The sequence below is a fragment of the Lissotriton helveticus genome, chromosome 6 (assembly GCF_964261635.1).
Source record: "Lissotriton helveticus chromosome 6, aLisHel1.1, whole genome shotgun sequence".
In the NCBI taxonomy this organism is placed as follows: Eukaryota; Metazoa; Chordata; class Amphibia; order Caudata; family Salamandridae; genus Lissotriton; species Lissotriton helveticus.
The window spans coordinates 62,065,036-62,080,302 of NC_136067.1; the positions used below are offsets into that span (position 1 = coordinate 62,065,036).

Consider the following 15,267-nt stretch of genomic DNA (forward strand, 5'->3'; position numbering starts at 1 on the left):
CCTGTAACAGAAGGAAAGGTTGTTTTCTTTGAGGGAATTTAACAGATTTACTACAAACATTCACAGCACATAGGGGACTCTCTTGCACACGATCAGGAGAAGTTACCAAATTGACCCCGGCTTTGGCACCATCCTGCATAGCTTTGCTAGATATTGCTAAACGTTCAATACTTAAAGCTAATTCAGTTACTTTGGCCAAAGGAGGATTTTTGCAACCCAGAACTCTGTCCTTGATCTTTCGAGATGCACAGATGAATACAAACTGATCTCTGATATAGCTGTCCGCTATACCATCGGAGGTAACAAACGAGCAGACCCCCCCGTCTTGGAACGCTTTATCCAGGGAATGAAGGTTGCCTGACCTACATGATCATCTATCCGGCGTATTTATTCATAGAACTACGCCAAGACTACTTACATATTAAGGAAATAGATGCCGGCACCCCGCGGTTCCTTTCCAATTCATCTAGAAAAATATCAAATGGATTGAAAATTATAAATAACATTCAGCAGATTTCCGAGAGTTAGGCAACTTCAAAGAAGTTTCCATGAAAACATTTTAATATAACTGGATTTAAACCCTTGAGCTACATACGAAACAATTTGCTCTGAAGGGCATCTATATAAATTTATCAGCATGCTATAATTTGACGCCATTAAAATAAAGCGGCCCCCATAGGGACCAGATATTCCGTGTTGTTCTCACACAGTCACTTTCTTCATGTCTTTATCATATTTTTGTATATATGTAATGTACGAATGACGGTCACCTGACGAAGGCCTTTTGGCCGAAACGCGCGTAGTTCCATTCAACCGCATTGCCTTCATCCAATCTTCCAACGACTGGTTATATCGTATATCACCTCTTTTTTTATGATATTTTGTCTATGTAGTGTTTTTGTTCACATTAATTGTTTTTGCACTGTTCTATTTGTAACATTTCCTATTTACAGAACCGGAATGTCATTCATTAAATTCACAAATGTTTTTATTGAAGATACAAAATGAATAAGAAAGAGGAAAAAAAATAAGAAAATATACTACAATTAAAATAAAAAGATTCAAGAATTTTTGATATATCACTGTTTCAGTATATATTTATTTTGATGCTGTATAGTATGTATCATTACATGTTGGTTTAGGGTCTAGATATATTCTCAGAGTTTGCTACATTCTTTCTCTACATACGCTAAAGGACCAAAACCACATGTGGTTGCTAACACCCTGAGAGCTGAGATATATTCCTCCACTTTCTCGTCCTCCTTTGGCAAAAGTTATGTCATTCTAGCATGATATTGGGCTAGTCGGAAAATTGTTTCTTAACACGTGCGACAGCCTCCAAGTAAGCGTTCCATTGACCGTCGCCAGAATGAGATGCTGGAGGTGGAATAGGTAAAATTCTGTCAAAAATCCTTTGAGCTGCTTGACCAAGACATCCAAATAATAGGGCAAATTTACGTGCAGGAGAATAGCCAACAGCATCAATAGCCAATAAGTGGTTTTCGAAAAGTCTGAACCACTCTGACCAATTAATTGGGGGGCTCTCTGGTTTGCTTAAGAATGAAGGAGGTTGCGCTATTTGTTGTACATTAGCCATGACAAATTGTATATTTTACTAAAACCCACAATGTATTTAGAATAGAAAGCAGGAGAACAAAAGTGTGCATGTCAACGAAGATTAAAACGCTGAAATTGTAATTCCTACGTACTTTAAATCTGCTTTAAAATTGTTGAATGCAGAATAATAAGCGTGCGAGTCGCTGAGTATGTAGAATAATAAGCGTGCGTGTCACTGGAGTACTAGGAAGCAAACACGCTGACTAAATCTGGAATTGCAGATATGTAAATGAATGGGCATGCGTGTCGCAGAAATACAAGTAGAAAACACGCTGGCTGAATCTATAAAACAGGCGTGCGTGTCGCCAAAATACAAGCAGAAAACACGCTGAATGAATCTGTAAAACAGGCGTGCGTGCCGCAGAAATACACGTAGCAAACACGCTGGCTGAATCTGTAAAACAGCTGATAATGCTTGGAAATGAAGTATGTGTCGTCGGAAAGCGGTAATGGAAACACGCTGGTAGTGTTAATGCTAATTCAGAGTTATCCGAGTTGCTTGTGGAAATGAGCCCGATTCAAGATGGCGCCACGTAGCATAATGACAACAGCGCTGGCTCGTGATGAGTCGATCATCGAGTGCTTGGTGCGCTGGGGGCGCGTGACCAGTAGGTTCACAAGGGTGAGGAGCGCGAGCGTGCTCCGTAAAATTAAAGATAAAAAACACATGTACCTTTTGATGTGTTCTTACGCTCAGGACAAGTTGCAGTGGCCTCAAGGTGTCGAGGTTAATAAAGACCATCTGAGAAATCATCATGGTTGGATCCGAAGTACACCACAGCGGCGGTCACCACAAACAGCCACCAGGTATTCTCAAGCATAGGTATGTGGGTGGAGTCGTTCTCGCTCGCTGCCAGATGAAATAAGAAGGCAGTGCAGTGTATCTTGAAGAGAGGCATTTTATTCCAATAAGTCCTCCACTCAGCAAACGGAGTGTTCTCCCAGTCAGATGATTGAACGCCAACTGCCCGATGCCATTCGAACCCCCTTCCAAGGGACACTCCATGCGTGAGCCACATTCAAACAAATACAACAATGCACATCTTAAGCATCTCGCTCTGGCCGCGCGATGCATAAGCATCAAACATAGTATTAGGCATTATTACCAACCTTACAGCTCCTATTACCCACTCTGCTTCTGATGTTTTTGATCTCTCCATGGGTTGAGGCCGCCTACTGTCCCTCAGCCACATATCCTATTTCTATTATAAATCCCCAAAACCGTTACTATTGTGCAGAGAGTTGCTGCACAGCTGTGTAGAGTATAGATAGATGGCATTAGAGAGAAAAAAATATTCTTTTGTCAGACACCTAAAACTTAACGTGCAAGTGTGTATTGGCTGCAGTACATACACACCCTGTGCTAGAGTTTCCCTTCTTTTCCACCGATTCTGGTCACTGACCAGCCAGCACCACCTGCGTAAGCAGACGAAAGCCACTCATAGGTCAGGAAATAAGGGAAAAATTGACCCAACACTTCTTGCATCATTTATGCATCTGAATTGCTCTTTAGGTATGTAGCTTCTTCCAGGTTGTAGGGACTGAACCCTAGTGGAATGCCGTGAAGGAGGCCTGCTGCAAGTGAGATATTAGGGGTGGGGATTTCCTTTGAAGTGGCTGTAACTGAGGAAGCTAAGGAGCTTAATTTACACGTTAAGAGGCTCTGGAGGAGCAAAAGATCAAAATAGCTGTACAAAGTAAGCACCATCTTAATTTTGTGGTGCATTAGCACTAGGGGCCAGATGTAGGTAATTCATATTTACCACTTCTTAAATACAGAATTTTACCGATTCGGTATTTAAGAAGTGGTAAATATGAAGGGGGGAGATGTAGGTATTTCCAGATGTGGAAATACCGAATCGTTAACATTCGGTATTTACCGAATCTGGAAATACCGAATCGGTATTTCCTATTGATTCCTATGGGCTATACCGATTCTGTAATTATAGAATCGGTAAATACCGATTTTAGCAAGGGTGCAGGGGGTGTCACTTTGACACCCTCTGGCACCCCTGTTTTAGGCTTGTGTGCCACATGGCACAGGTGTACATGCACAGATGTGCATGTACACCTGCATCGGTATTTTACCATGCAATTGTATTGCATGGTAAAATACCGATTTTCAAAGCCCTGTGTCAATGTGCAACTTGGCACCTACATACCGAAAATGCATTTTCGGTAATTTTACCGATTGGTCTATTTTCCGATTCGGTAAAATTACCGAAAATGCCTGTTTTTTCCCCCTACATCTCAAAATCCAAATACCGGTCGGTAACGGCCGAATTCGGCCGTTACCGACCGGTAATTGGCCACCTACATCTGGCCTTTGAACAGCTCTTTACTTTAAGCACAGTCCAGAGAAAAACCCAAAGTAAAATCTGATTTGGCAAAGGTTAAGAATTTTGTTAGAATTGGCTCAAAGCTAAATAGATCCATGCTTTCCAATACCTTGCTTAACTTGCTCCAAAGGATAACCACTTGGGTCAGGGGAAGATGAGATGAAGATAATAAAACAACCCTTCTTCCTACACTGAGCAATTTCCGCATGTCTGATTGTGATCAGTATCCAGCTCATCCTGGATTCTCGGGGCCCAGAACTATCTCTAAGGTAAGCTGCACTTGCCTCCTGGTGACTCACAAGGCGAACGGGGTCCAGGTCCTGCCAGGGACTTCTTTCTTCCCCTAAGGAACCTCCCTCTAGTGGCTAGATTGTTCAGAGGGTTATGTATCAAGGATGCTAGTGTCTGCCTGGTAAGAACAAAACAGTGGGCCAGTTCCAGACGAACATTTAGCCTCTTAAACCTTCTGGACCTTTTATCTTGTGGCTGGAGGGTGAACATTTGAATACGTTTCTATCCAGGTACCAGTGCTGCAAGACAGCTTTCTTTGGCTTAGGATCTTTTCATCTCTAGTCGAGGGCCAGGAAAAAGTGCCAAGCCTACCAGAAAAGACACAACCATGGTGGCTATATCTTAGTGTTCTTTTTTACTTTTTGTTTATAATTCAAAGTGCCCACCGGTTTAATCACCAAATGTATAATTGTAAGCACATTTATCTTACACAGCTATACTGACATCTTTGTATGGACCTCTATACCTACATTGGTCACCCCGTCCATAGACTAACAAATGGATTATTAAGGCTCAATTGATTTTTATGGAATCACTACAACTGAATATTTATATTTATATTGCATTTGTGTTGTTATTTTTTCTGGTACGTTTTTGCACGTACACCATATGCTTTAGCTACCCGGTGTGAGCCAGGGATTTCTCACAGAAGGCAGTTTTCTTTTGGGGATCCAACTGTTTGGTCCTTGTTGAAGATCATTCCCAACTCACATCAAGACTGTAGCCTCTTTCTCCCTTAGATTAACAACCTGGTTCCCTACAATACAGAGTAGGTGAATGAAGCCCACCTTCTCAGGGTCATCTCAACTCTTCTCATTCATCTATTTGAGTGGTAATGTTATTTTGTGACCAGCAGAGTCATCCTTTGGAAGGTCAATGGATTGCCACTTGCCACTTCAATACTGTTAGACCTGGCATTTCTTGGCATGATTACCCCTGACTTTTTGCCTCTACTGCTTCTATTTTTGATGCTGTGATGGATTTCGTTTTACTGGCTTAGATGCTTTGGGCACTTTGCCACTGCTGATTAGTGTCAAAGTGCAAGTGCTCCCTGTATAAAGTGTAATGGTAATCGTTTGCCCATGATTGGTATGTTTGCCTTACTAGTAAAGTTCCTAGTAAATCGCACTATGTGTGCCTGGGCTAGTAATGCAAATGCTACTAGTGTGCCTGCAGCACTAATTGCGCCACCCACACCAGTAGCCTTAAAGAGGGAACTCAGGCCTGCCACTGCAGTGCCTGCGCACAGTTTGTTAAACTTGTTGTCCTGACAAGTGCACCCACTTGCCAGGCCTTACTAAACTTCACCCCTCCATCTTAAGCCTATGGGAAGATAGGCTGGAAACATATTACACAGCCTCCCCATTTGTCCTATGGGCAAGAATGGGCCCTTTTTTTGCACAACAGACACCCCTACGGTAGGCCTAAGTACCCCCTTCGGCAGGGTGCAGTGTATGTGAAAGGTAGGACATGTACTGAGGTGTGTACCATGTCCTAACAGTGAAATACTCTCCATTTCGTTTTTCAGTCTTGAAAGGCCATCTTGCCCATAGGACAGAATGGGGAGGCTGTGTAATATGTTTCCAGCCTATTTTCCCATAGGCTTAAGATGGAGAGGTGAAGTTTAGTGTGCCTGCAATCACAATTTAACAACACATCTTTCTGTCAAATGTCGTTTTTGCATTGTGTGTTTAGAAACCACTCTTTTAGAAGTGGCTGTTTTTTTGTGTTCTAACATTTCTTTGTTTCTATGCCTGGTTGTGGGTTGACTGTCTAGATTTGAATGTGATAGGCTCTGGGGAATGTCTTGACCCAGGGGAGGAGGTGAGCCAGCAATAGGCTGACCTGCATCTGGAGTGTAGGGGGGAGGAGTAGTCCCAGGAGGTGAGGAGGCCTGTGCTGCCGTCATAAAACAATGGCTCCATCCCCTGCTGAGTGATTAAGGATCCAGACCCACACTTTCAAAGGAAGAAGGTGTCACTGGCAGGGAGACAACCATAACTGGTTTGGAAAGGGGTCAGTGCCCCCCTGAACAAAAAGACTTCAAAGAAATTTAGGGGTATAACAATGATAGCTGAAGCCCCTGAACGTTGAAATGGAATGGAACTGTTCAAGACTGAAAAGGATTGAAACTACTTTGTGGTCAAGAGGAACCTCTGCCAAGGAAGAAACAGCTGAAGAGACTGAAGGAAAGGATTGAACCTTGCTTGGTTTTCTGGGGCTGGCCTGCAGTTTGCTGATTCAACCAAGGAGAGGCTAAGGGACTTTGGTGTGTGCTGTGTCCCCCTGCTTGAGAGGACTTTGCTGTGTGCTGTGTCCTGAAGTAACTTATCCCCAAGGGCTGGAGGAGAGCTCCCTGTTGTGGAAACTCAGTAACATAAAAGTTTCCAGGAGATTCTCAGCTACGCTGAGTGCATGTGCTTTTTGCAGACTGATACCCTCGTAAGAATTGCCCTGTGATCGTGGGCACCTGGAATCCAAGTGAGTCTCAGTGGCGCTGTGTGCGTGTACTTCGTGCAGCCTGAGACATTTACAAGGAATTGTCCTGTAAACCGTGTGCACCCGAAATCCAAGTGAGTCTCAGTGACGCTGTGTGTTTCGTGCAGCCTGAGACCTTCGTGAGGATTGCCCTGTGATCGCGCGCACCCGGAATCCAAGTGAGTCTTAGCGACGCTGTGTGTATGTGTGTGTGCTTAGTGCAGCGTGAGACCTTCGTGAGGATTGCCCTGTGATTGTGCACACCCAGAATCCAAGTGAGTGTCAGTGACGCTGTGTGCATGTGATTCATGCCAACGGAGAGCTTCGTGAGGATTGTCCTGTGATTGTGTGCACTTGGAATCCAAGTGAGTCTCAGCGACGCTGTGTTTGTGTGCTTCGTGCAGCCTGAGACCTTTGTGAGGATTGTCCTGTGATTGTGCACACCCGGAGTCCAAGTGTGTCTCAGAGACGCTGTGTGCGTGTGCTTTGTGCAGCCTGAGACATTCAGGAGGATTGCCCTGTGATCGTGTGTACCCAGATTACAAGTGTGTCTCAGCGACGCTGTGTGCGCGTGCTTTGTGCAGCCTGAGACCTTCGTGAGGATTTCCCTGTGATAGTGTGCACCCGGAGTCCAAGTGAGTCTCTGTGAAGCTGTGTGCGTGTGCTTCCTGCAGCCTGAGACCTTCGTGAGGATTGCCCTGTGATCGTGCACACCCGGAACTCACATGCGTTTCAGCGACACTGTGTGTGTGTGCCTTGTTGCAGCCTAGATCTTCGTCATCAAGCCCGCTGTTGCCAAATCAGGACCTCAAACCAACCCCGTTGAGGGGGGCGAGTACCACTGTCCGGAATCAACAAAGTCACATCAGAGGCCCAAGTGGCGATGAGAGGAGAGGAGAGAGAGGTCGCGCCCCCCCAGGTAACGTGTGTCGCCGACTGGGGCTTGGTGCGGGCTCGGAGAGAGACACTCTCGGCCTTTCCCATTCTCATATCGCGGCCCGTACTTGAGAGGAGTAGCAGTGCCGGTGCCGGAGTGCGGAGCTGCACTTTGGTTTACACCATACCGCTCGCATTTGCAAGTCGGATAGTTCAGGACGAGCTATTTTTAGGTCCTACTCACCCTTTCTGGCGACAGCATTGAGCAGGGACTATCTGATAAGGTGTCCTTCCTTTCCCTGACTTAGAAGCAAGGGTCCCTATTTGGGCTAAGGTACCTACCTCAGCCAATTAGAGAATCACGGTTCTAACAAATACATACTGAACCTATGAGTTCCCCATACGGAAAAGTGTATTTGCAAACTGTCAGGTGCTTGCAAAATGAAACATAATCTTAATTTGTTTTCAGAGTTTGAGAGAGAATCTGGAATCTGAGGAGAGAACTGAGTCGTTTCGCACGCTTGTCTGATTCCAATGAAATATGAGGTCTTCAGCAGGTTTTCTGAGAACCCCATTGCATGTATTGAACTATAACTAACATTTAAGGAGTCCATTCAGGAAATTCAGGCCTTTACTAATCCGACTGTTTTGCATAGTCCCTTAAAATGCGTTCTGTGTATACTGGCAGCAAATGTAGCTTTTTAACACTGGGGAGAAGCGGCCTTGTTTGCTTGTGGCAAATATTGCTGGTGAATTTCGAAGCCGCTGAATGCAGGAGGTCATAGTCTGTTAAGACTAAATAGAGTGCAGAACAGCAGTAATGGAATTACATTTGATTGCTCAGAATTAGAGAGGAATCCATCTTTTAAGGATCTAAATATGCTGAAAGTATGTATTAAATGATCCTCTAGCTACACAGTGGAGGCGGGCCAAAGAAAAGGTTGGAGCTTCATTTCCGCTTTACTGCATGCCTCCCTTCAAACAAACAAGAACACAAAAGTGAATTACCATAATATATTGTGATCCTATACTTATAATGTTAAGTACAAAAATATTGGAAAAAAATATCTTTGACACTACTATTGTCACAAAATAGACAGAAATATATTTTTTTAAATATTAATAGAGTTTAAAGTAGTACATGTTAAATATTTTATTACATACTTTTAATGTAATGTAAACTAAATATATTCCACTAATGTATAATACTATATACATATCTGCATATATATTTAGTGTAACATAATTAAAGAAATAGTTATTTTACAATATATTAATATTTTACCAATTTAAATTTATATGGCAATTCCACCTATCTACATATATTCATATATAATACATTTAAAATATTAGTACATTTAATATAATCTTCACAAAATCATAAGTGGGCTAGTGTCATGTACCCAGATTTTCTGGATGCAACAACGCCAGACCTGATTTTACCAGCCTGAAATGTTGTCTGAGAAATTTTCTTTGGAAAAGGGATGTATATAACCTCAATCCCATTTCCTGGCACCTGTCTGCAGGGGTGTGGAAATTTGTAAAAAAAAACTACTTTTAAAGAAATCTACTTGTCCTGGGAAGATATCTGCTTGCCCCACCTATTCCATAAATCACTAAGGTGGGTTTGCATGGCGAGAACCTGCACTGTAATGAGTGCAACATACTGTGTAACATTATTTCAAGCGCAAGTCCAATTATACAGTGCATGGGCATGCATCTTTAAATGCTACTGTTGTACTGGTAGGTTGTACAGTATGTGGGTGGATAGTGTCAGTGTGCACTGCACCCAATTATCCACCAGTATGCATGTGACCAAATTTCAATTGTAGAGAAGGAGTACCTAAAGACATCCTATGCCAAGTATACTTCAATTAATGTAGTCAATTACTAGTCTGCACTCTGTGTCGGAATATGAACCTGTAGGACAGAAGGGCGTTCTCCATCCTAGGGCCAACTCATATCTGTCCAGCTTCAAAAATACTCACATGTACACATGATCTGATAAACGTGTGGATGGGAATAACTGCACTTTTTGGCGGAGCTTATGAATTATTCATGGGACAGCCAAAATTGCGTGGCAGAGGTGCTGTGGTTGACTGAGGCAGTATCCACAAGTACAAATACACAAGAGGCAGTACTGGGCAGTTAAATCAATCTCTCCTTTTACGTTCCTGGGCAGGTGAGGTGTGATTGTACTACTGTGCACTCACTGATAAATCTCCACATTCTTCTCCCACACAAGGAGCATATGCGGCACAGGCAGTAGCAACAGGGTTCTCTTGTGCACAGTAGTGGTATAGTAATGGCGCAAGAAGAGTAAGCTCCCCAAACATGAATAGGTGCAGCTCTACAATAGATGTGCAAATTTGTCTCACTTAGATTTGTGAAGTAGTCACTTTTTTCTTTAAAATCCGAATTCTCTGCCACTTGTCTGTCTCCTCCCAATGTCCCCAGCCCCCACCGCCCACCCAGATGTGACCGTTATCTCCTTGGAAAATCCTGTATTTCTGTTGCCGTATGCTGACATACGAGTATTGGAAAGCCTGGTGAAAGATAAGATTTTAACGTTGCAGCAACGTGTGCAATCAGTTTTTTTTTTTCAGAAGCCGAGCTATCTGAGGGTCTAAGGGATGATGCTTGGATATTTCGAAATGGGCACATGCATAAAGAAGGCACTAAGGCAGGCACACAGGAAAAACACTCCTTTCAAATCATGTAGGGAAAGAAAAACAAGCCTTTATGTCTACATAGGACGAATCACACAGGTGGCAGTGTCACTTTTCCTTGGATCTGGTATGGGCTAATTTTTACTGCTGACATAACTGTGCAACAAAAATGTAGCAATATAAAATTAAGGTGGGAATATTGTATAATGTCATGCAGTTGTCAATAAAACATGATTGTGAGACCTACACATGTAAATGCTGATATTTCTGCTTTATATTGAAATCTTTTCTGCAATTTTTGCCATTTTACATTGTTGCAAATGACAGATGGTACCCCACTGGTGGCAGGTCCTGTGTATGTGCGTGATTCATAACAAAGTCACTCTAATAATGAGATTCTACAGCTGAGACGTTTTCCTCGTAATTTGCCACATAATCATGCTGCCTAAACTGCACATTTTAACAAAAATGTTGATTCTAGCTCAAACAGATCAAAAGTTTCTAAAAAGAGGGTAACCCATCCTGCCACACAGTGAAAAGCCCTTCACAACTAGTGACTGGTCACTTTTACATTGCTATTGTGGTATTTGGGTGTTAATCTGAAAGTAATAAGGCAAAACATTTATACTGACAGGGTTAACCTATACCGATGTAAAAAAAAAAGAAGTAATATGATAAACAAAAATGTGCTGCCTTCTGCTACATAATTCTAATTTTTTGTGGCCACATAATTTAGTCAACCCTGCGCATAATTTAGACCTTCTCTGCTGCTTCATTACAGGGGCTCTGTTTATTTAGCACCAAGTGCCAGAGCACTTTGCATGGTGGGGTGGTTTACAGTAGGTGCAGGAGACGGGAAATGCAACCAAATAGAGGTACGGGCTAACAGGAATGAGCCCAAAATGTGAAGAATAACCGGTTTCTTGCCAGATCAATCCTGTAAAATTGACACGGACGTGAAGCAGTGGAGGGAAGGTGGAGGTAATGGAATAAGGAAAAGGCAAGAAAGACTGTGGGGGAGGGTATTAGTAACGGAGACCCCCAGGCAAAAATGTGACATTGCGATGTTTGAGACACCAAGAGTGGCCCAAGTTTCAGTGAGCTGTGTGAAATATGCTGCACACATACATTGCCTGGAACGCGAAGATACTTTCTGCCTGCTTCATTATGTGGCCTTTCTTTTATTCAAATTTAGCTTTGTTTAACTCCAGGAAAAAAGATGCAGTTGAAAAAATGCTTCTATTTACAGCTCACGCTTAATCTTGCAAGGATGCCTTTTCGGTAAGACTGCCAGGTGTTAAAGTATAATCGTTAACTCCGTGCCCCCAAATACGACCTCGTCCATAAAAGAAGACTGGCAAGGTAAAGGTCAATGTCTCTAAATAGTGAGACTCCATTCGTGGTGTTTTCACTCATTATCAATGCTGCACTGGTTGCATTGCAATAGGCAACTCACTGATCAGCAGATAGCAGTGAAAAAGTTCCCGCCTTACTGTAAATTAACGCCACACATTTGACCCTGCCGCCACGCCCACTGATGCCAGCCCATCCCTTGCAGCATAACAGTTAACATAGTTTTCTTAAGGCTCTGACCGCTGCAAAACCATATTATTAGATTGACTCGCCTGCTGGTGAAGCATTCACTGTGTCAGAGACCACGACTTTCCTCTCCCCATTCCAGGAAGTGCCTCGCAGCGCACCAAAGATGAATGGACTGCCCTGGACAGATCCCAATGGACAGGGAGATTGAGCCCTGCAGCAATAAATGTCAGAGATACCTCAAGGGCACCTGGCCCACAGCGCTGGGACCCAGACTGACGCAAAAGTGTTTCGTGCCTCGGCCCCCGCCCTTTCACGTTCAGCAGCTGGGTTCCAAGAGCAGGTGGGCTGCACCAGTGTGGAACTCACGCTAGAACACTTACATCTAGCGTAAGACTCCCCCAGCCAATCACTGATTAGATAGAGCCCAGTCATGGGATTCCAGCCAGTCAAAGGCCTCCAAAGGCTTTCTGACAGCATTTCAATTGCCTGTGAGCCCCAGAGCGCCCACAGCTCATTTCTTCTTTGTGAGTTAATGTCTACTTGACCGTCGGACAAAATAGACAATAAATCTTCTTGCCCTTTATAAAATTCCAGTTGGTTCGGGCGTCGGGCGATATGATTCTCCAACCCCTGCTGTCTGCTACTCAGTCAAGTATTTAAAACTCTGCATTGCCAGAAGATATCTTCCTTATGCCTAGCCTACCTCCCCCTTACCATGTATACTCTAGTGATGGGTGTAACTCACTTAGTCCAGTGAGGCATAATCACCTGGAATCACATAAGAATTCCGCTAGAATATGCAAGATTGCTCAGGAAGAATAATTCAGTGTTTAGAGCTATTTATGATGGCAAAAATGCATTCTCGCATCCAAAATGGGAGTGAGAATGTACTTTGCACAAAGAAATAGTGGTAAATGCAGTAGAACATGAATAGTGAGCTTCGAGCGGCCTCTCGCACTTGGTAAATGTGCTCTCATGGCTGAATTTTTTCCACCAAATACTCATAATTAGGCAAGCAGGAGTAATTGCGTAATTGTTGGTAATTCCGCATCAAAGAGTAGCACAAAATTACTCTGTGTAGCGGTAAGGAAGGATCACGTGACACACCAAGTCGGTTTAGCTTAGGCTTTATTGAATAAAGTCTCTTCTTTTGGGAAGCCAGCGTCAGTTAACAAGGGATAATCCTTCTTATCCCGTCCTGTTCTGTTCAAAGGGTTTCGGACCTCGTCTTCTTTCCTTCTGCTTCCGGTCTTGTCTTGGTACTTCAGGAGGCTCAGGAAAAGAAGAGAGAGTATAGGAGATGTGAGGGACAGTATTCAAGCTATCAAATATGGGGGGGCAGTCAGTCTGAGGGTGGTACACTCACGTGTTGATGTGTCTAAGGTTTAATGTTTTGCAGACCTCTTTCATTAGCCGCGAGACAAAAGGGGTACCCTAATCTGTTAATATCTCACGGGGGAACCTTACTCGGGAAAAGAGCTCAATTAATTTGTCAGCGATATTATGGGTGGTGGGGGCTGTCAGAGGGAAGGCCTCGGGGTAGTGGGTGGTATAGTCCACCAAAACTAGGGCATACTGGTGTCCTTTTCTTGTTTTTGGAAGGGGGCCTAAAAGGTCCATACCCACTCGCTCGAAGGGTATGCCTATGATTGGTAGACGCTGAAGAGGAACCGGTGGGGCGGGGGGCGATAGGGGGTTCTTTTTCTGGCAGGTTTCGCATGACTGGTAGTACTTCTTTATATCTCCATAAATCCCAGGCTAGTAGAAGTATCTCAAGATGTTTTGGGTGACTTTCTCAGCTCCTATGTGCCCCGCTGTGAGGATTTAGTCCCTGAAGGTCACAGGAACGAACAATTGTGGATCCCCCTCTTTAGACCCCTTGCGGTATAACAAACCATCTACGGTAACGAAATAGGGGTAAGTCATGGGAGCAGTGACGTCACTGTCTCTGGCATTTTGCCATCCATGCTGGAGGGTGGGATCATTGGACTGTGCGAACTTGAAGTTCCGGTCCAATAGCCAGGGCTCAGAGGTTACAAGGGCTGGATGGTGGGTCCCCTCGAGTTCCTCCCTCTCTCTCGGCATGGCCTTAACAAGCACTCAGTCGGGCTATTCGAGGAGGAGGAGAAGTTCTGCAAGACTCCTGCCTGTAGCTAGTACTGGGAATTAAGATCTGCAGGTCACCCAGCTGGGTGAGAGGATATCACCCAGGGAATCCAAGACCACCTGCCCTGAACCCTGGAGCACCAGTTTGTGTGGGATAATAGCAAGTGGCTCTCTGTAGCAAGGTTTGAGGAGATGACTGCAACACAGATCAGGCCATTGTCCCCGGGCATTTCCCAGTCGGCCACCCCATAGGCCAGAGAGAGGAGCGCCATTAAGCTACCAGTGGATGCACCAATCAGGCCGTAGCTCTTGTGCAAAGTGAAATTCGTCACCCTGTATGCCAGGGGAGGCAGCTGTGAAGATTACTGCTGTGCCTATCGGACCCTAACCCATTTGCGGAATGACATCAGCGACCCCGTATGCCACATGGGGTAACCATAAAGATTACTGCTAGTCTGCTGGGTCTGTAGCCTGCATGCGACCTGGATGCCAGAGGTGGCCACTGGGAAGAACAAGAGGCATTGCCTGGTTCATCTGTCATCAAAAAGAGAGGGCGCCAAGGTGACATCTGCGTGCCCTGGCTCTGACTGAGGATCAAAACCCAAGCGATCGCCCCTCCCCACCTGTGATGAAGATCAGAGGAACTTATCATCTCACCAGGGGAAGTGCCATAGACACCCACCCACTGCCCCTGCAGAGCCGTGAGTGCTACTCATCATCAGCAGTTGATGCAGCCCTCCGCATCATTTGAGAAAAACGCTCTTGGCAACTCTGTAGCGCAACCTCTGCAGGCATGGGTAAGGCTGATTGCAGGGCTGGTAGGCACCCTGCGGCATAGCGCTTTTGCGCTGGGACACTTTTATAGGACTTAGAGTGGGACTCCTGAGACTCGAACTACTAGTGGGGCATAACCTGAATGTCGCCTATAATGAATGGGGAATAATCACTACCTGTAGTGAGAAAGAAGTGGGACTCAGGGGCCTGCCTGTCGATCAATAGACCCCTGACCTCAGGGCACTGCGTGTATTGTTCATGTATGCCGTATTTTACTTTGTGCTCGTATATAAATACTCCTTATTTTATTAAAAGCAAGCCTTTGAGTGCACAATCATTCATTACTGCTATTGAATGTATTTTGAGTTGTGAGCCTGTGTCCACCGTCCTGTATCTACCTCCCACCAAGAAGCCTTGGATTGCTTGACCTGTGCTACTACTGAGAGTCAAGTGCCAAAGGGGTACTTGGCCCGGTTACTCAGAATCCACAGTAAGTTGGGCCCGGGGCATCAGGAGTTAAATGTCTCAGTGCCCACATTTGGACCGAGTTGCCCTGTTGCCCCCTGAACCGGGTT

At 44.5% G+C, this 15,267-nt stretch overlaps 1 long non-coding RNA gene across 2 annotated transcripts in view; it reads left to right on the plus strand.

The window, feature by feature from the left end:
• Nucleotides 1-1,085: 1,085 nt before the first annotated feature.
• Nucleotides 1,086-15,267, plus strand: part of LOC144761209 (uncharacterized) — a 112,233-nt gene continuing 98,051 nt past the window's right edge. Inside the window, exon 1 of one of the 2 annotated variants that reach the window (XR_013595629.1) lies at nt 1,086-2,440. This is a non-coding gene — a long non-coding RNA (uncharacterized LOC144761209). The remainder of the gene's footprint in view (nt 2,441-15,267) is intronic. The other variant, XR_013595630.1, reaches the window with a different exon arrangement.